A 22,283-nucleotide genomic window follows, 5' to 3' on the forward strand; every position below is an offset into this window, starting at 1 on the left:
ATTTATGCAAATGGACAACATGCATCCATTATATACTAATTTACCATATTGCACTGAGGAGGAATGGATTTAAGCAAGGTTTCTATAACAGGAATGCTGCCACTTCAGTCTTCTTCCCCTTCCTTTGCAGCTAATTGAAAAGTCATTTTATAAAGGTTGATAAAATAAGGTAATCTTAACCTGTTCACCTAAAATGGCACCGAATGGGAGGGATATCTCAAAATTCTGATTTTAAATGATGCAAACTACAAATATTCAACCATCACAAATGATATATTCTGCATAGGCTTACCATACGTCCGGTTTTCCCCGGACATGTCCTCTTTTTGTGCTCTTGTTTTTGTAAACTTCCGAGATTTGTCCGGATTTTACAATCCCAAGGCAGAACTCAAATCTACTGAAGGTAGAAGAGAGTCGCGAGGACTGTATTTGCGCGGGCCCGGGGAGAAGTGCAGGACTGTATGTGTTAGGGTGGAGAGAGGAGCAGAGGAGGACCCAGCCACAGCCGATCCATCTGTCTCTCATCACTACAGAGTGAGTCGGAGTCTCCGTTTTGGACTGTTTTTTTCACAACAAGTCTCAGTCATTCTGGTATGGTTTTTTTTTTGTGAGTACTGTGGGTGTGTGGAGACTGTTGTATGTTTGTAAACTCAAACGGTAAACCCAACTAACAGGCTAGCTCTCTGCTCCCAGCCCAGGCCCCAGCCAGGCCGAATCAGTCGTAGCTGAGGTTACCATTTTTTCATATGTGAGTTCAGACTAGTTTTCCCAAATGTTCTTGACTCTGACGTCCACAACATTTTTTAAGTTTTCTTTTGCTGCTGGTGGGTTACTCTTGAGAATCAAACATCTAGTCTCAGTGGCCTACCAGATAAAATCTAACACTGCATCATTGTCTGTTGCTTGTGTGATTAACTTACTGTCTTGACATATTACATTCAACTGACCTGGGCTGGCTGTCTTTCAGATTTCTTTGTGCCACGTTTGCTTAACTTAAGAGGGAGAAATTAGCTTAAAAAGGCAGTCTGCATTGTGTTGTGGGTACTCTTCAGTTTGTCTTCAGCTCTGCACGGGCCTAAAGCAGGGTTAAAAATGGCTGGTCTTGCCCCAGCCCAGGCAACTCGTTAAGGTGGTGAGTCAGTGAGTCACCCAAAACGCGAGAGAAGAAAATGCAGTTAATTTCCTTTTGATTTGAAAGTCTGCTTCACAGTGTAAGTAGAGAAAGCAGCATTGATTTTATTGATTGAACACTACTGCAGTTTTATTATAAACAGGTCAAGAGGATTTTTAAATAGACATATTTCCTGAATAAACGCAAAAGTAACTGTATGCTTGGAATCCTGTTAATCAGTGGCGGATGCTGCTAATTATTTTTATGGACTAATGCTAATATGACTTTAGTTACTGAAATGAAGTAAATATAATTTCTTTGTATTCTCTTTCCTGCCAGATTCAGCACATTACTACTAAATTACTACATTTGTTTTACTTTTTACATTGGTATCACAGTAAATATATTCAGTAATGACTCAAGATCAGTAGCAAAAAGTATGTACATTTGATAGAGCAATAAATGCAATGTTAGCACATTGATTAATAATACCTAAAACTCAATGATTGCAATAAATAGCTCTTAATCCTCTTTATAGGTTGCTATGTTAATGTGAAATAAGGTTTTTAACTTCTGATGACTATATTAAGAAAGAACTGGTGTGGAATAAGAGTTTTTTTTTTTTAATAAGGTACAGCAAAGCTCTTAACTGTGTTGAAAATATTGCTTTATTTTGTTTTGCTTTACTTGAGTGAAAAACGTAGAAGTGATTTCTGTACTTAGTTATACAGAACATTTCTAACTGTGATTATTTTATATTACTAAATATAACTGCAAATCATACATAGTGGCATATGACTGTATTTGCATTTGATTGTGTCTGTATTCATGCATGTGCAATCACATTTATATGGTGAGGTGGTATGATTATGCCCGTCTTAAAAAACCACACCAAGAGTAAACTTCTCTGCCTGTTGTTTATTATTCTGATTATGCATTATATTTTGTTGCATGTTTTAATATAGCAATAACTCACTGCTGGGTGTGGGTAGTGCTTAATTTAACCATGGTTGGTGTGGCTTGGTTACGACTCACGAGGGCAAAGTCTGATTGACCAAATAAAGCCAGCCGTATGTAAAAAAAAAAAAAAATATTAATTACTTTTTTCTTAAATAATGTCCTTGTATATAATGGCACCTTGATGCTCTTCCACACTTTCCCTGGTATCATGGGGCTTTCCTAATGTACTGCGCATATGGGACTTATGTTCCCATGCTTATACAGCACATCAGTGCTGTGTAAAGGAAGCAATGGAGAAAGGAATATCTCTGTTGTTTTTTTTGTTTTGTTTTTTTAGTTAAAGAAATTAAATCTGGAGATTGAAAATATAAGGATAATGTGGGACTTCTAACCGGTTTATTTCTTTAAGGGTAATACAATGATGGCTGTGGTAGGAGGTTCCAGTGGCAAATTTAGCAATTTTGTTGTAACAAGCATCCAGCTTGTGTAGGTCTGTCTGTCTAAGGTTGGTAAGTATGGGGGATGCATAGAATAGAGTGAAGATTATCTGGGAATTGGCAATGGAGATTCTAGCCGCCTTGGTTAGGAATTGGCGGCTTTGATATAATGCACCAAGTTTCTTGTGAACTTTTTTTATTGTGAGAGATATGTGGGTGCCAAATCTAAGTTTGTCTATTTCCACACCAAGTAATTTTGTGTGTTCTGGTGGAGGGATGATGGTATTGCCTTTGGCAAGAATGTTGAAGTGGGGGGTGTTTTGGGTGGCTTTGGAAGGTTGGAACAGGAGACGTTTTGTCTTACTTGGGTTGAGTAGGAGCTAAGCATTGGATAGCCAGCTTTCTACAGATGAGAAGGATTTTTGTGTGATTTGTTCTAGTTCTGGTAGAGTGGGGGCACAGCAGATGAGAATAGAGTGGAGGAAGTGCTGTCATATGGCATAAAACCATGTTGGGTTTTGGAGAGGAGATCATTAGCTAGGAGGTAGTTGGAGACCTGGGTGTTGACCGTATAACTTTTATGCTAATAGAAAATTGCTAGAATAACATGTTTTGTAAGTTTACACAAGCATTATTTAATATCTGACCTGATTTTTGAGCCTTTGTCTCACTTTCTTGTTTTTTTCTGTTATTAGTGAAAGTGAATGGCATAGTCAGCTTGAAGACTTGAAATTTAACAAAGTAGTTTAGCTCATAAAAATGCGAAGCGTCGTTGTGCATTTACGGATGCAATAAAGGCCAAATACCCGTGTTTACGTGCAAGGAGATATGAATGGGAAGCAGAATGCATGACATGTGGTGGCGGAACTTTCATTTCTGTTGCAAATAAGGGTGCGCTTGATTTGAATGCACACATAAGTACAGCATGTTAAAATGTTCGAGGAGAAAGTTCATCCTCAAAAATCACCAATTATTTTGTAACACCTGGTTCAAAAATTGATGAATCAGTGTCAGCGGCTGAAGGAACTCTGTCATTTCATGCTGTTAAGCATCATCACAGTTATAGGTCGATGGACTGCAGTTGTGGCATGTTGAAAACAATATTACCTGACTCTGACATTGCACGAAGAGTTTCGTGTGCCCGGACTAAAACAGAAGCAATTGTCAACTCTGTCCTGGCTCCACATTCTGTCGACTTGGTGGAGAAAGCACTTAACCATATACGTTACTGTGGAGTCGCAACAGATGGTAGCAATCATGGTTCTGTGAAGTTATTTCCGATCCTCTTGCAGTATTTTGACTGGAAAAATGGTGGCATACAGTCTAAACTTGTTGATGTTCACAGCACCCCTAATGAAACTGCAGATACAATTTCCAGATGCATTAAGGACACTTTAGACAAGCACCACTTATTTCAGAAATGTATTGCCTTCAAGGAGATAACTGCAATACTAATTTTGAGCTGATGGCTGTAACGTATTTGCTAATTTGAAGAGGATGAAAAAGAGTGGAACATTAGCTGGAGTTGGCTGTCCAGCACATGTACTAAACAACTGCGTGCAGCATGGCACTGACACACTAAATGTTGACATTGAGTCAATACTTCTCAAAATTTACAACTACTTTTCAATTTACACCATTCAAACTGAACAACTGAAAGACTATTGTGAAGTTGTTGAGGTGGAGTATCGTCAGCTGCTTTACCACAGCAAAACTAGATGGTTATCATTATTTCCAGGCATTCAGCGGCTGTTGCAGATGTTTCCCGCTTTAAAGTCTTTTTTCTTGTCTCAAAAAAATCCGCCTATTCTAATAAGTTCTTTGAAAATGATATGAGTGAGGTTTACCTTTGGCACGTGCATTCACTGATGAGTGTATTTCATTCGCACATTGAAGAAATTGAACATGAAAACAACTCGTTGCTGGAGGTTATACACTGCCTGAAATCTGTTCACACTGTTCTCGCATGCCGGCGCAAGAGGGTTCATGTCAATTAAGGTGAAAGAACTGTTAACGAGATGGACTAGAAGACTGTTGTGATGCTTTCTGTACACAAGTGGCCACAATGTATAGAACTTGTCTAGAGTATCTGGAAATGTGGACTGAACCAGTGGAGGAGTTCAGTAGATTTGCATGGATGACATTAATTGAAATTCCAAGTTGGAATGAAGTTGAACAAACTGTGTTATATCTCAGAGAAAAGGGTGCATGTTGACGATTCCAAATGTTTTAATCAGTTTTGCTATTTGAAGAAATTTGTTGAGGCTAATCTTAACGAGGAAGACTTCAAAGAGATTCTGAGTCACGAGAGATGGGTGAAATACTTCAACAGTTGCAAGAACGAGGAATGTTTCTCAGAAATTATTGTGATCGCAGAGTTTTTCTTTGCAATTCCGGCACATAATGCAAACGCTGAACGGGTATTTTCACTGATGCAAAGCCAGTGGACAAAGGAAAGGAACAAGTTGTCAGTTGAATCGATAAAAGGAGTTCTGTTTGTGCAGCATAATTTTAAGCATATATCGTGCAGAGACTTTCACGCATACCTTTGCACCCAGCCGAATTTACTGAAAGCAATTGGTTCTTCTGAAAAATATGCTTGGGCTAAAGCACAGGCTCAGTCAGACTTGTCAGATTTTTCAGGGAACCAAGAAGCATGAGGTAAGGATCTTGATTTCTGCAACATAAACTGTTAAATAAATATTAAAGTTTTATATATTATAAGTTGTTTGATTTTAATGAATAAATAATTGACGTTAAGTGGCAACAGTTAATTATTTTGATTGTTAATTATGTTAGGATTGTTATTTAAACTTAATGCTTCATTCTTGTAATTGAGATCTGAGGAAGTGTGGTTTTCCACGTGAAAGCTCTCATCTGTCTATTTTACTGTCTGTTATTAAATTGGATTTTACAATTTTTACCATCGTGGTGATCCTTCCTTGCTTGCTTTGTGATACTGTTAATTAAATATATTACATATAAAATAATGCATTATATATACCTTCTCTATTTTTCACACTGAATCGTTGTTTGTATTTCCTTTTTTTTTTTTTTTTTTTTTTGGTCTTCACCTAGTCTGAAAGCCTGAAAGCCCTTTTGGCCAGACAAAGAACCTATCGTCCTCTTTTTCGTATAACCAAATACGGTAACCCTAATTCTGCATAAATTAATTTAGGAGATCATGTGTTGAAGTCTGTAACAGTGTCTGCTTTTACCATTTTGCTAATGATCAGAGGTCTTGACTTTAATGGTTTTATATGAGGAAGAAATGGCTTTGATCATCACCTCTAAACAGTTTGACTTACTTAAAGCTTTTCACTCACAAACATAATTTCTACTGAATTGCAAAATTAATTTTGATAAAATGTAAACATGCAAAATCGGTGCCATCCCATAATAACCTCAGTTTCATATTCCAGTCACAAGAAAATGTTTAGTATTATGCAGTAACACCCAATCTGAAATATAAACAAATGTCAGAAAAAACTTTTCCACATGAAAATATTTGTTTACTTAATCAGTCAATGGAGAACAACCTAGCATCCTTCTTGGCCATGTGTATATCCATGATAATGCATGTCTCTTTCTCAGTTTCATAAAAAGAGGCTGACAAATGTCTGCCACAAGATGATAAGACACACATGACAAAGATTTTAATACTGGCCAGTAACACTCAAAAGAGCATTAACCAGTTTAAAAGTCATTGAGTGCAAATATAAAGAGTATGTTTATTTAAAATAGTTTGTATTATGTGAACACTAAAAAGTACAATATCTATAGATGATTTGCTTTATATTAGATCACATAGAATTTAAAATATTTGCAAAATTTCTATTAACTGCAAAGGTGCATTAGATATAAGTCAATATTGGATATGACTCAATGGCAAGTCCAGGTTCCACATTTGCAATGCAAATAGAAAATATAATACATTTATAGTGGCATAATGCCATATTAAACATATATTCCACAAGAGAGTAGAAACAAGTTTAGTTATAAGTTATTAGCCACCTGACAGTGTGAACCTTGGCTCTAGATTGTTGAAGTGACACCCCGACCCCATGTGCAAAAAATGAGAAAAGGTGTTGTGGATGGATTTCTAAAACAACCCTGCTGAAAAGTGTTTATCAACCTTCAGTAAAATCAACTAAAATAGAGCTAAAAGCACAGTTCACACGGAACAAGTTAACCTTTCTGTTTGTTGTCATTTACAGTTATTAAGTAATTCAAGTATTTCACATAATCCTCTGTTAATTCAGTTACCACACACATTTATGCTTTAAACATTCATCTCTGCTATACTTCACACATGGTGCTTTTTTGCACATGCTACCATTGAAAAGGGAAAATGAATAACTGAAGAACCTAGTTAAGAATAAATAAATAAATATACAGTTGCTGTAAAGTAGCCCTTACTGTAGCTTTTCCTCTGAAATCCACTATGAATACTCATACGTATCTAATTTTAATTGGTACATGATAAGTCAACCCTAAAACATCTAACACTTTGAAAACATTGGGAGGTCAACAAGGACACTCCTATGAAGACTAAACTTAAAAAAAAACATTTTTTTTTTGGTAGGCATGTCATGCCCTCTGAACTATAAACATATATCTATCTATATATATATGTATATATATATACACACACACACACACACACACACACACACACACACACACACACACATATATATGTGTGTGTGTGTGTGTGTGTGTGTGTGTGTGTGTGTGTGTTCACCTATATATCACCTCTCCTTACTGATATACAATCCTCTCTTAAATCCAGACTGAACTCATGCTACAATAAAATCACAAAATTTGTAGCCAGCACCAAACACTCCTTCCACCACTGTGTATCACTCCAACATCTAAACTGGCTAGATCTTCCCCAACATCTAACATACCTGCAACTAACCACAGCTCATAAGCTAATCCATAAGTCTTCTAGTTGTCCTACCCTCTCCTTTCTGTTCATCATGTAACACCCAAATAGACCTCTGCGATCAGTCAGTCAGATGCTCCTTGTTTGTCTTTCGGCTTTTTCCCAGTAAGCGGTCGCCAGAGCAGAACTCCAGTCCGCTAATGATTGGCAGTAGATTTTTACGAAACACCAAGGTGCCAGCTCGTCGCCCAACCTTCAACGATGACACGACCATTTACGCACGCATGTCTTTCGAATGCTACCCAACCGTGGGGAGGACATGCAAACTCTACACAGAAGGCACTCCCAAGCCACGACGAGAATCGAACGGGAGAACCTCTTGCTGTGAGGTAACAATGCTACCACCGTACATGTAGCAAAATCTAACCTTTCCGCCAGTCAGATGCATTACCCATATGCTATAGCAAAATTATGGAATGCTCTCCCTCCTTCAATTAGGTCTACTAGCAACCCTGAATGCTTTAACACTTCACTGAAACAACACCTGTTCTCTCATTGGCTATGTGCATGTACCAGCACTGACTATTACAAAAAATATATATATATTCCTAGCCATCCTACTTTTCCTCCCAATCTCACTTATGGCTCAGACTCCTCATATATACATTTAGTGCTTCTAACTAAGTCCAACATATGCCACCCAGCTACACACAATGTACTATACCAGGTGCCTACCATATCTTCTGTTCATGCTTGATGCCTATATAGTAATCGCTCTAAGGCTATACCTCACTCACTCACATAATCGTTAATCTGCTGCTCTCCATCTTTCCCTGTCTACTGCAGATCTGCAATACTGTATTGTTCACACATTCGCTATTATCCCATGACAGCAACTGTAGTCTTGTTTGGCTTGCATACTTAAATGCTAACATCTGTATAACTAGTATTATCTATTTTATTGTATCACCGATTCTGTAATGTAGCATTCAGTACCATCGCTGCTTGATTTCTCTATTTTGATTCTGTAGCTTTATCATGTTGTTTGTGTTTGAAGCTTTTCTCCCTGGACCACTCCTGAAAATGGGCTCACCATGGCCCAGTAGACCTCCCAGTAAACAAATGCAATAAAAAAATAAATAAATATGCAGATGTGTGTATGTGTGTGTGTGTCTGTGTGTGTGTGTGTGTGTGTGTGTGTGTGTGTGTGTGTGTGTGTGTGTGTGTGTGTGTGTGTGTGTGTGTGTGTACATAGATACATGCATGTAAATATTGACTCCAAGATTGCAAAAACTCAAGTAATACGAAGAAAGTGAGGAAAACAGAAAACTCACCCTCTCACTATTCTCTACCATGACAGGACACCAGCGATCTTCCAGGTTCCACATCTTGAATGACAACCAACTGCCCACTGGCAAACAGTATGGTTCCTTTCTCAGGGTGATGCTAACAGCATAGTGGTATAAGATCGAAATATGACGTGTGAGAATCACTTATTAACAAAAGCCTAAAAACATAATTTCTTCTACGGCAGACTATTGTAAATAAATATGCAAATTCAGCATCAAGGTCTATTTAGATATTTATAATGGCTGGTAAATGGAAAGCTATAAGTTCATAGGTTCATAGGTTGGTACTAGGCTATTGGCCCTAGAGCCTATACAAGCCTAGCCATAACAATTCCCTGGCTATTTCTTCCCACACTATTTACTTCCCTGAACCCCTGTCTAGCAGGGCGACTGACATGATCCCCAGGGTGAATTTCCTTTCTCCCATCCAATCATCAAGGTTCCTTTTGAAGAGGGCCAAAGAAGTGCTCTGCTTGACATGTATGGGCAGTCTAATCCAGAATCTGGGGAGACTCTGGGTCAGGAACCTATACCTCCAGCATGTTTTGTTTATTGTGATGACAAGGTTTAGATCCCTGGAGCGTGTGGCTCTGAAGGATTGGGATTTCTTTAAGTGTAGCATGTCCAACAGCTCTGAGTTTTACATGGTCTTGTATGTTAAGCAGAGATCGCCTCAGAGTAGACGATATGCGACAGAGTATAGCTGGAGTTTTTTAAGGCAGTCAGCATAGTGATTCTTTTAGTAAGGTATTTCTGTTGCCTTTCCAGTTGTTGCAGATGTCTTGAGAGGTACATACCAAATGGGGCATTGTATTCTATAATGGGTTTAATGAGGTATGAGTACAGTGGGACAATGACCTTCTTTTTTCTGGATGAAAATCCCTTAGTGACAAGGTGTGCCACATAGAAGGATTTCCTGACTGTTGTGGTGATGTGGTTATTGAAGGTGAGACCACTGGCCACCTGTGTCCCTAAGTCTCTTATCACACTTTCAGTGTTTAGTGTACTGCCACCTATGTGGTAATTCATGGGTACATGGTTTTTTCCCAAAGGGGATAACTATACATTTCTTGGCACTGAGCTTGAGCCCATGGCTCTGGCACCAAGCAGCACTATGGCGAAGAGTGGTACATTTTCATGTACTAATTACTTCTGGTACTCAGTTTGTTCACTATATAAGGAAGCTCAAAGAAAGAAGTTGTTCAAGAATATTCAAAAATATGGTATGTACTTGTGTGTGTGTGTGTGTGTGTGTGTGTGTGTGTGTGTGTGTGTGTGTGTGTGTGTGTGTGTGTGTGTGTGTGTGTGTGTGTATCATGCTCTCAACTGTCTGGATTTTTACAAACTGTCCAGACATTTGCCTTATATTTTTGGTCTGTTCCTCATAAAAGGTGTGGTTTTCTCGCAACTAGCTGAGGATTGAAGTCACTAAATAATGATAAACCTTTGAGTTTCAGACTTTAAATCCTTCAGAAAATGCATGCTAACACAAAATCTATTATTTTAACAACTTTCTAAGTTTATAAGAGCACTAAAGACCTATTTCTTTCACTAAGAGGTTGTGAAGTATATACATATATATATATATATATATATATATATATATATATATATATATATAATTTCAGCATTCTAAGGCCATGAAGCTGAAAATGCAGAATGTCAAAAGTGCATAAGAGCGAATTTGAATATCTTGAATCTGCGCTTATGCATTTCCGGTAAGTTACATGAAGTATTTGGCTGGTATGGTGTCTGAAATTGCAGGTGAGTGAGGGTTTGTGTGTTTTTGTATGTGTGGGTAAGGGTAGGGAGGTGTAAGTATGAGTGTGAGTGTTGGATTTGTTAGTGTTTGTGTATGTGTGATGTGTATTTGTGTCCTAGCAATTGTAGAATGCCGTGGTCTGATTTTTTTTTTGTTATGTGCGATCTCAGAGGTGGTATATATAAGTATAGGGGTGTGGGGGTGCAGCCCCCCTGCTTACATGTAGTGTAGGCTTGTGTGGTTTGTGTGCTGTGGGTAGAATGGTGTATGGTGTATGTATATTTGTGATTGTGTGATTCGTGATTGTGAGTTTTGGGATTGTGAATGTTTCGGCTTCATAGTTTCAAAATGCTGAAATTCGAGATTTCAGCATTTCGAGATTATGAAGTGAAACTATATATATATATATATATATATATATATATATATATATATATATATACATGCACACACACACATACACACACACACACACACACACACACACACGCACACACATCATATTTAAAGACTCTGGATACTTCATACTACAAACATATAATTCACTTACTGATGAGTCAGGATTCAACAGTGTTTCAAAGCAATTTAGTCTCTCAGCCATTATCACCTTGCCAATTCCCACTCTCAGGCTGTAACCCCCCCCCCCCACCTCCTTCTCAAGGAGGACTAGACCAGTTTGTCCCATAGTAAGTTTGAGAAGACTGATCCAGTCATTCAGCTTCTGTCTGAAGGATGAAAATTTATTTCACTGCTTAACCTGCAGGGGCAACTTATTCCAGAGATAGGAGGGCACTACATAACGAATCTAATTCTCTGTCATGTTCTATATATCTGCTAGTTGAAATTTAGGCCACTGATTATGATGTTTACTAAGTTATTAGCCTTTCAAGTATATAGACAATTAAGTATGACAGGTTCTCAACTGGCAAGGTATTTTTTCTGGCTTTCGCTTAAATTACTGCATCTCGACTGCATTTCACTTAAAAAACAGCTCTGCATATTGTTTTTACTGTACTTGTGTTGAATTTATACTGTTAGCACTTTAAAAAGTTATTTTTTGTTTAATTTAATTGTTAGGCTAACACACTCAAGTGCGCTAGCCGTTTTATAGCATTTACTGTTTGTTACTGTATCTTTTTCTCCTTTCTCTGTAAAAAAAAAAAAAAAAAAAAATCCTTGTTTTCCTGCTTTTCTGAACTAGAATAGTCCAATCTTCAGATTTTGCTGATCTCTGGGCTTTGTCTTAGTTCCTGTGCTAATCATATCCTAATTTGGATATGAGGAAGCTTCTTTGTTCACCAGTGGGAGTGGGGAGCACTGAGCAACCTATTTGTCCCTAGAGGATTGGTTCCAGCCCAGCAACTTGTAGTTTATTGTCCATTTTCGATCAATTCCTGGCTCTTTTCAACCCCCTGCTATAAAGCCCGCTTTTGCGCACTTTAGCGCGAATTAGCGCAAAGTTGCTCATAGAGCAGCAGCACCGGTTAATCAAGTTTAAACTATTTCTGGCTCTGTAAAGTCTGCTCTTCAATTTTTCCCTTAGAACTGTTCTACTTTTATTTATTTTTTTATTTAACATTTGTTGACCGGGAATGTCTGACTAGGTTCCACAGAGCCTGTTTTCAGCAGAGGCCCGGGGAGAAATGCTCCAGATGCATGTCTTTGGAATGTGGGAGGAAACCGGAGTACCCGGAGGAAACCCACGCGAACACAGGGAGAACATGCAAACTCCACACAGAAGGCACCCCAGCCAAGAATCGAACCAGAGAACCTCTTGCTGTGAGGTGACAATGTTAACCACTGCACCACTGTGCCGCCCAACAATCTGTGCAATCTAAACAGCCTATACTCTATCTAAAAAGCTCAGCACTTGCTCCTAAAGCATTTCTTATAGAGGTAAAGCACTCTTAAACAAAAGAAAGTACTTCATTCACCTAAATTTCCTTGAGTACCCATTTCCCTATAGGTCCCTTCTGACTCAGTTACACAGCAATCTTTTTCACTATTTCTAGCATGTCGAAGGGTCAGTTGCTGGCGTCCTCTCCTGTTCAGCTGGTGAATCTGGGAATCTTGAGGCAATGTTACAATTGCCTCATGTACACAGACAACCCTCTCCTCCTCCCAACAAATACAAATATATGCGAGAGATGCAACTATATAGCCAAACTGGAGGCTGAGCTCTCTCAATTCAGTACTGGCAAGACCAGTCAGGAGGAGAAGGTAACCACGCACACCACAAACCCAGTCTCACATAGAACTATCACAACTGCAAACCAAACACATAAACACACAAAAACATACTCGGAGGCACTGATTAAAAATATACCAAAACAACAGAGGCCTCCAAAGCAGACAACCAAGCAACCGCCACCTCAAGACATAGCACATGCAACACATAGTTCACAAAGTCAGTGTGCTAAACAGTCACAGCCCTTAAGGCCAAACAACATGCCAGACACACTTGTAATAGGTGACTCCATAGTCAGACACACTGACGTCCTGCTCACCAGACTGAACAAGGAAAAGGTCACAGTAAGCTGCCTGTCGGGAGCTAGAATCCGCCACATGACACAAGCACTCAGGACACTCCACAGCAAGTACAAATATGACTCAGTCATTGTACATGCCAGTGTGAATGACCTGAGACGTACCTCCCTGGACTAGATGAAAAGAGACATAGAGGAGCTCTCTGATTATGTAGCCCAGGCCGGTATGACCCTGACCCTGAGCAGCATCTTACCCTCACCAAGAATGATGCCACAGTACAAAGACAAAATGATCAGTTTTAACAATTGGCTTAATTACTGGTGTCATTCTAAGGGGATCCAATGTCTGTCTGCTTGGGATGACATGCTTGACAAGCCACACTGTTTCGCAAGGGATGGCTTGCACCTGTCACCCCTGGGCTTCCGGATATTGGCCAAGGCTCTTGCCACCCCCATAGTGCCTTTTTTAGGCAAAGCTCAAATGACAAACCTACCTCCCTAGAAAACACAAGTGGAAAAAAACTAAGGGTAATGCTGCTCAATGCCAGAAGTCTAAACCTCAAGATGCATGCCCTCGAAGCCCTCCTCAGTATGGAGAACATCGATGTCTGTGCAGTTTTACCTCATATCATGCTTTTAGGCCCCAAAACTTGGACCGAACCATAAAACGAGGGGGAGTATCCATATTCATCAAAGATACCCAGACCTCCAGGTTAGTGGCAACGCACGAAGCATCGGAGACCATCCAGGTGCAACTAACCATAGGCAAAATTGCCTTACAGTTTGTAGCATGCTACAGACCACCCTCTCAAACTCAGGAACCCCACACAGCCTTCCTGAAGACACTGGAGAGTATGAATGTCTCTCCAAATACCATCATATTGGGAGACTTCAACTACCCAAACATAGACTGAGAACATTACTCAAGCCCCAACACCCTAGCCCAAAGGTTCCTAGAATTCATAAACTCAAATGCAATGGAACAACTAGTCACCATACCCACAAGAGGAGACAATATACTAGACCTGATCATCACAAACTTGGGGACAAAATGCTCCACACCAGAAGTATATCCCTCTTTGGTAAGATCAGACCATAAATTAATCTCACTGGAAATCCACATCTCGCCCCCACCCCCTGCACAAAAGACCACAGTGAAGGACTTCTCAAAAGCCAACTTCACACTTCTTAAGAATGAAGTGGTATCCTTCAAGACCCCTTAGCCAGTGGAAACCACAACCCACACTGCTGAATCCTTTGCAAATGCCTTCTACGGGCACCTTCAAGAATGCATGGATCATGCAATCCCAAATAAAACCAAGACCCATTCCCCCAAAGGCAGGCGCCCGGTCTGGTGGACCCCAGCCATAAACAAACTTTACAACAGGAGGAGGAAGCTACTACATGACAGAGCAAAATCCCTAAAAGGGAAGGCATCTCTGATCAGTACTAGCAAAAAACTACGATCACTCATAAAATCATCCAAGGCCAACTTTGAGAGAAAAATCGCAAAAGACACAAAAGACAATCACAAGGCCTTCTTTAACTATGTCAGAAACCTGGGTGGAAACTCCCAGATATGCTCAGAGTTAGTCCAAAATGACACAAAATACACTGAACCCACTGACATTGCCAACATTCTGGCGGACAGGTTCAGTGCAAATTTCTCCTCCCCCTCCCCCCCAAAAGGAGAAATAACTATCCCAGCTGAGTGTAGCCTCCCTAACATCTCAGATGCCCAGGTGAGAGACGCCCTCTCTAAAGCTAAAAACACAGCATCAATGGGACCGGACGGTGTCCCGGGCTGTGTGCTACATGAACTCCAAGAGGAACTAAACCCACACATAAGGCCGCTGTTTAATCTTAGCCTTACTACAGGATACATACCCAAAGAATGGCGTATGGCAACAGTGGTCCCACTTCACAAAGGCAGTGTTTCTACGGACCCTGGAAATTACCGCCCCATAAGTTTGACGAGCCTGGTCTGCAAAGCTATGGAGAGGATCATTATGGAACTCATAAACAAAGACATTGTGGACCTACAGACATTGGATCCTACCCAATTTGGCTTTGTCAAGGGCAGATCCTGCCTTTTGAACTTGGTCGACTTTTTTGAAACAGTCACTAAGGCCATTGATGAGGGTAAGGCAGTTCACACAGCCTACCTTGACCTTGCAAAAGCCTTTGACACAATACCCTACTCAGGCATCATAGACAAACTCACCAGCTTAAATATATAAACCCATATGTCACAAGATGGGTTGCAAACTGGCTCAAGGACAGAACCCACAGGGTCAGAGTTGCTGGAGCTATGTCAGACTCTAAGCCAGTCACAAGTGGTGTCCCACAGGGCTCAGTCCCGGGACCCCTCTTGTTCGGCATTTATTTTTCCGAGGTACAGGCAAGCATAGGAGGATTGTGGCTGATAAAGTTCACAGATGACTGCAAACTGGGCGCCATAATTGATACTCCAGCAGACTCAAACATCCTTCAGAGAGGCCTCATAGAAACAGATAATTGGTGCCAGAGCCATGGCCTTAAGCTGAACACCAAAAAATGTATAGTCATACCCTTTGGGAAAAACAAGGTACCCACAAATTATCACATAGGTGGTAATCCATTAAGTACGGAAAAGGTAATCAGGGACCTAGGGACCCAGGTTGACAGTAACCTCTCATTTGACACTCACATTGCCAAAGTGGTTAGAAAGACCTTCTATATTGCCCACCTTATCATGAAGGGTTTCACATCTAGATCAAGAGAGGTCATTGTGCCCCTGTACTCATCTCTTATCAGGCCAATGATTGAGTACAATGCCCCATTTGAGGTGTATCTTACCCGACACCTGCAGCAGTTGGAAAGACCCCAAAAGTTCCTCACCAAGAGGATAAAGGGTCTTAAACATATGTCATATGCTGCCCGACTGAAAAAACTCCAGCTCTATTCAGTCGTATACCGCCTTTTCAGAGGTGATCTGTGCCTGACGTACAAGGCCATGTCCAATCCGGAATTAATGGACATGCTCCACCTCAGAAAATCCAAATCCATCAGAGCCACGAGAGCAAGAGACTTAAACCTCAACACAGAAATAAATAGGACATGCTGGAGGGACAGATTCATAACCCAGAGGCTCCCTACACTCTGGAACAGAATCCCAATCCATGTTAGGCAGAGCCCCTCACTAACTCTATTCAAGAGAAATCTTGACGAGTGGATGGGAGATAGTAGGTTTACCCCGGGGGTCATCTCTGTGTCACTACTAGACAGAGGCACAGTAAACTAAACCCTAAAAAGGCATACTATTCTCATCCTAAGGGGTGGTGAAAGCCACACACACTCTGGCTAGGCTTATAAATGCCCTAGGGCAGATAGCCTAGTACGAACCTATGAACCTATGAACCTATGATGCACAAATCACCTCCTTAAACATCTACAAGATACTGAGTATGGGGATAGAACTTCTAGCCTCTCTTAGTTTTGCAGGATATTTAAACCTGAAATCTTCTTAACTGGGAACCTCTGTGGCTTTTCTAGTCGTTTGGTATGTCAAGTGAGGTACACATTGAAGGGGACATTGTACTCTATAATTGGTTTAATCAGTGTGGAATAGAAGAGAATGATGACATCTTTAGATCTGGATTATACAAGACCATAACTAGAGTAGGGAAAGGAAGGGGGCTACTTTCCTGTGTGTAAGCTGTTAGGTGGCATGATCAGCAAGTGCTGATGGTGTGGCAGTGAGTTCCAGTCCTGATTTCATAAATGAATGCCATTACTGTATTTGTGGTCATGGCTGAAGCACTCAGTATGTGTATTAACTCCAGCAAGCTGCTTGTTACATTTGTAGTAAGCAGCCTGCTATAGTTTCAGTGCACAGATTTTTTTTTCTCCTCAACTAAAATTGAGGGGGGATGTTGCTTTGGATGCCTATACAGCGTGACACATGACAGATGACCTAACTACAGTTCTGGGATAATAAACTCTTGGCTATTAGTTGTGCTAAGTAGAAGGATTTTCTAACTACAATTGCTACATGATGATTGAAAGAGTGGGAACACTCAGCCCAAGTACTGCATTATTGTTTAGTAATGGAGAGTTGTCTGCACCCTGTGTTGAGGGTAGGGGTTGTTTGCCAAGTGAAATGATACTATACTATACTTTTTCATGTTTAATTGGAGGCCATTTTCAGTACACCAGGTAGTAACTTGATAATTTGTTTCTGAATGGTACAGGTATCAGATGTGAGACTTGACAATAACACCTAGTTTACAGTTATCTGCAAAGTTAGCTAACCAAGGGTCCTAGTTTTCAGTTTGGAGATCAGAGAAATAAATGCCGAAAAGGAAGGTTCCCAGTACAGAGCCCTGAGGGACTCTTCCTGCTACCTATATACTTTCAGATGAGACAACTGCCCCACATACTATATGTATTCTGTCTTTTGGTCATTTTGTTATCCATCTTATAACCTAAGGATCTATATTTAATGCATTTAGTTTGCTTATAATGTCTATACGGGGTATAGTGTCAAACACTTTTGCCAGGTCACGATATGCTTTGTGAATGCCATGATGACTGTCATTAGCCTCTGTGCGCCTCTCAAAGAATTTAACTAGATTTAATAGGCAGGAACTCCCTTTGATGAAACTGAACTGTTGATGGTCTAGCTTAATGACATTTTTGATATCATAATTGATGAAATCAGTTATTAAATGCTCATGCATGCTTTGCAGGTCAGGCTGGTAAGGCTGATGGGTCTGTAATTACTGGGGTCTGTGGTATGGTAAGGGAATGTTTGGTGTTCTTTATTAAACATTCAGATATGTTGCTAAGTCCGATAAAGTCTGATAACACCATCAGAACACAATCATTGATGATAGGGGAAATAAGGGATCAAGGGATATGTCAAGTTTGGGTAGGTGTTTCTGGGGTGAAGTTTGCATTAAACCTGTTTGCTAGTATATTGACGATGCTAGTGAGACAGAGCGGATGTTACTGTTTAGGATACATTCTGAGCATTTTTGGGCACTGTTTCTTACATTCCTAGCATAGCTAAAGAAGGACTTGTAATTATGCTTAACCTTAGAAACTAGACTAAGTCCGTGGTTTGCTTTACTAGTCCTAATGGTATTTTTCATTTCCCCAGTAGTGCTTTTTTATACTATCCTTGTTATGAAGAGTTTTAGAACTCCTGTATAATTTAAGGCTTTTTTTCTCGTGTTGTAAAGTTTATTTATGTTGGTGGACCACCCGATTAGTTTGTTTTAGAATTTTCCATTATATTTTGCTCTGGTTGGGACTGCTACTTTTATGCATTCTCTCTGACAGCACCAAGTTGTTTTACCAGCTCTTACAGGTTTTGGAAGCTGGTAAAACACTTCCCACTTTTATACTTTTTTTCCTTTAATCAGTAGTACATGGACCAGATAAAGCACCATGTACTACAAAGAATTATGATTGTGACTATGATCAAAACGTGAATTTTGTGGGGTTTTTTTAATTTTATTTATAATTTTTTTTGCACACTTCAGTGAAGGTGCTTTTTTTGGTGAAAAGCACTTTCGCTAAAGTATGTTTGGCAGTTTTAGTTTCGGTTAAAAACTCTCTCGTTCAAGAGTCCTAGATCCATGCGTAATTGCTTGTATATCGTACAGGACTAAAGCAGAGTAACTGGACTGTGGTATCACCAGAAGGTAGAAACTGGAAGGTTTTGAAGACAAGGGGCCGGATTCCCGAAGGCTTGCATGGAGTCTAAGAGTAGAGTAAGACTTCATGCAGCCAACATGTCTGCCGAGCGATCCAGGAACGGCCGGCAGGGGCGTGCAAGAGAGCTCCTAAAATGACTCTTACAGACAGTGCTAGGTTATGAAAATTACCTCATTTGCTGCCAAAAGCTATGCAAACAAGGTAAATTTGCGATCCAGGAAACCCTAACCTGTCCGAGTAAGAGTGGTGTTATTTGCAGGAATGTACTCCATTGTCAACTGAGTACCGTTCTGCAAATAGCAAAACGGAGCCATGACATCTCCAAATAAAGGATGCATCCAGTTGAGGAAGCATGCCAATGGCCAAATATACGGCCATTGGCAATTTTTCCCGTTGCAAAATAAAAAAAAATAATAATTTTTTTTTACCTCAATCTCCGAAGTTTAAGCATAGCACAGCACCACGCAAAAGTGCTGAGCTCTAAAAACCATGAAAAAAATAAAAGCCACAAATAGGGATTTTATTCAAAATATTCAACTGCCATGCAAGTGAATGGCAGGCTGAAGACAATATGGCTAGTGAGTAGAGGTTGATAAGGGGGGAAGCTCAGTCTAAGAGATGCAACCAAGCATTAGTAGGCAATCCTATGTAAATGAGGGCACGGATATTGAATCTCAATTTTACATGGCAAATGAGCAAAGTCTGTGGAGTATAAGAGTAGGATAAGGGGAGTATCAGAGTAGAAGATAGGTGACATCATGAGGGGGGGTATGTATGAAAGAATGCAAGCTCATTGGAGCAGAGTGGCATGTGTTTGCTGTCAGTTACTCATCACTGGAAGAGGTGTGTCAACAGGTATCCTAGCTAAAGGCAAGAAATTGAAGGTGTATGCCATGGATAACACTAAAGTTTCTTGATGAAGTGCCTGCAACGTGTTTGTGTGCGGGTGCGCGCCTGTAAATCTGAGTAAGACTGTGTGCGCGCGTGTGCACCTGTGTGCGTGCGTTTAAGCCGGAGTAAGTATGTGTAAGTTGTTGAAATCTGTGTAAGTGTGTTTGTGCCTGTGTGCGCACGTACAAGCAGGAGTCAGCAAGTGTTAGGCTGTGTAAGCATGTGCGCGTGCGTATGAGCTGGTGTGCACTTGTTTGCATGGCGCTGCCCCCTGTGGAAACAGAAAGGGAAAAGGAAGCACAACAAATAGTAGGAAGTTAACCAAGGAGAACTAGCAGAGCTAGCAGGTGAAAACAATCAGAATCAGGCAATTACACAGGAAGTACACTAGCCCAGCCCAGCACTTAAAACTCTGCAACCAACTTTCCTCCATGTTTTCCTCAGAGACACTGCAACACTGCAGTAAACTAAGAGAAGTGAAAACTTAAAAAGCTTTACTGAGACAAAGAAATGTTAGGGGCTGCCATTGCTGTTATAAGGCGACATATGCAACATGCTGAGAGTGGTGACAATGTGAATGCTGCTGAGCAACCCACAGTGAGGAGACGGAGAAGAGTGTACAGGCCCAGGGTAACCTACCAGGGGCTACATGAGCTGGAGATAGTGGAGCACTATAGAGTGGACAGAAAACTCATGCAGCAAATTGTTGAGCTGTGCAGGCCACACCTCACACACAGAACCAACAGAGGGGAACCCATCCCAGTGGAAACCAAGGTATGTGTTGGCCTAAGAATACTAGCAGCAGATACCTTCCAGTGACCAACTGGTGATATGATGGGGATTTCACAGGCATCAGCATCCAGGGTACTGCACCAGTTCCTGAATGCCATATCAGCACGTCAGTGATCATGTATATTTCCCCAATTCCTGTGAGGTATTGGCCAGCAATATGTGTCTTTTCCAGCAAATAGCGGAATACCCTGAGGTAGTGGGTGCAATAGACTGCATGCACATATGCATCAAAGCACCAGCCGGTGAGTGGGGTAGGGCCTACTTTAACCGCAAGGACTTCCCCTCCATCAACTACCAGGTCGTGTGTGATGCCCAGGGCATAGTACTGAATGTGTGTGCTGGCTGCCCTGGAAGCTACCATGATTCCCATATCTGGCATCTGACACAGCTGTACCAGACATTTGCCAATGGGGACACCCCTCATGGTCACCTAGTGGGGGATGCTGGATATGCACTGGAGCCGTGGCTGATGACACCCATCAGAAATGCATACACACCTGAACAGGAATGCCATAATGAGGCACATGCACAAACACGAAATGTAATCAAGTGTGTGTTTGGGCTGCTCAAGTCATGGTTCTGGTGCCTGGGCACATCTGGTGGAGCCTTGCAGTACTCACCAATTACATGTACCCAAATTGTCATGGTATGTGCTATGCTACATAATATGATCCTGAGAAAACAGCTGCAGCAGGAGCAGCATAGGGCCGGGCCAAACAGCCCCCCACCATTGCCAAGGCCATCACAGGCAGAACATGACTCAGAGGAGGAACAACCTGAGCCTGCCCCAGTAGGCAGAAGGAGGCATGCCCAGTATGCTTTGACCTTGGCAAAGAGGCAACGCATAGCACATACACTGGCTCAGTAGGAACCCTGGAAATGATACCTCTCTCTGACTCGGACATATAGTAAAAGGGATGCCTAACTTGACACTACCTGTTTTCAAACATGTATAGGGAGTGTACTATGTGCATCCGACATGGGCAGCCCTGCAGCACCACCTGAGGCATGATTGCCATGTTTTAAGCAATATAAAGCAGTGCTAAACAGCTTTTACCACTATTTAGTATATGTAAACAAAATTGCACACAATAACTAGCACAACTTTGGGCAATGTTGAGCAATATTGGGCAACGTTCAGCAATGTTGGTTAACGTTGAGCAATGTTGGGCAAGTTCGGTCAAAGTTGGGCATAGTTGAGCAAAAGCAGGTAAACATGCTCATATTTGCTTTACTGTTCCTTAAGCAGTCTGGTCTGCCCAGTATGAAAATATAAAGCAGTGACAGTCTTTGAACGCAGGATACTGTGCACTATAGTCACAGTACTGAACCACTAAACCATGACAGCATTTCACTGGTCTGACTGTATGAAGAAATGTTGATAAGTCTATGCAAAGTGTCTCATGGAAACCCTGCAGGCACAGCATAATCCCTGTTGAGTTATGACACAAAGGTAAGCCCTGCAGTAAAAATACAACTTGATTTTCAACACACATATAGTATAAATTTTGATATTGGACGTGTTCACCCATGTCAACAAATGTAGTGGACTTCAGACAACAACATACTGAAAGGTCACACTGGGCATGCTCACACACGAATAAATGAGGCAAATGTCAGGCAACAAAATACTGAAAGGCCAAACTGGGCATGCTCACACACTTAGGCCATGTCTGAGTACAGCAGTGGGCCACACGTATCTGGCAGTTGCATGTGTTAACCCAGGAACCTCTCACTATTCACCAATCCTGCCTTGTGCACACAGTTATATGTCAACAGACACATATATAATATATTGGAACCCTGTCATAATCAAATATGTACTACAGATACTTAGGTTGTTCATAGAAAGTGGGAAAGCAAAGAAGATAAAAAACCTGCAATCAGTATCATCAATAAACAAT

This window comes from Protopterus annectens, chromosome 1.part0, assembly GCF_019279795.1.
Source record: "Protopterus annectens isolate FY-2018-M chromosome 1.part0, PAN1.0, whole genome shotgun sequence".
In the NCBI taxonomy this organism is placed as follows: Eukaryota; Metazoa; Chordata; order Ceratodontiformes; family Protopteridae; genus Protopterus; species Protopterus annectens.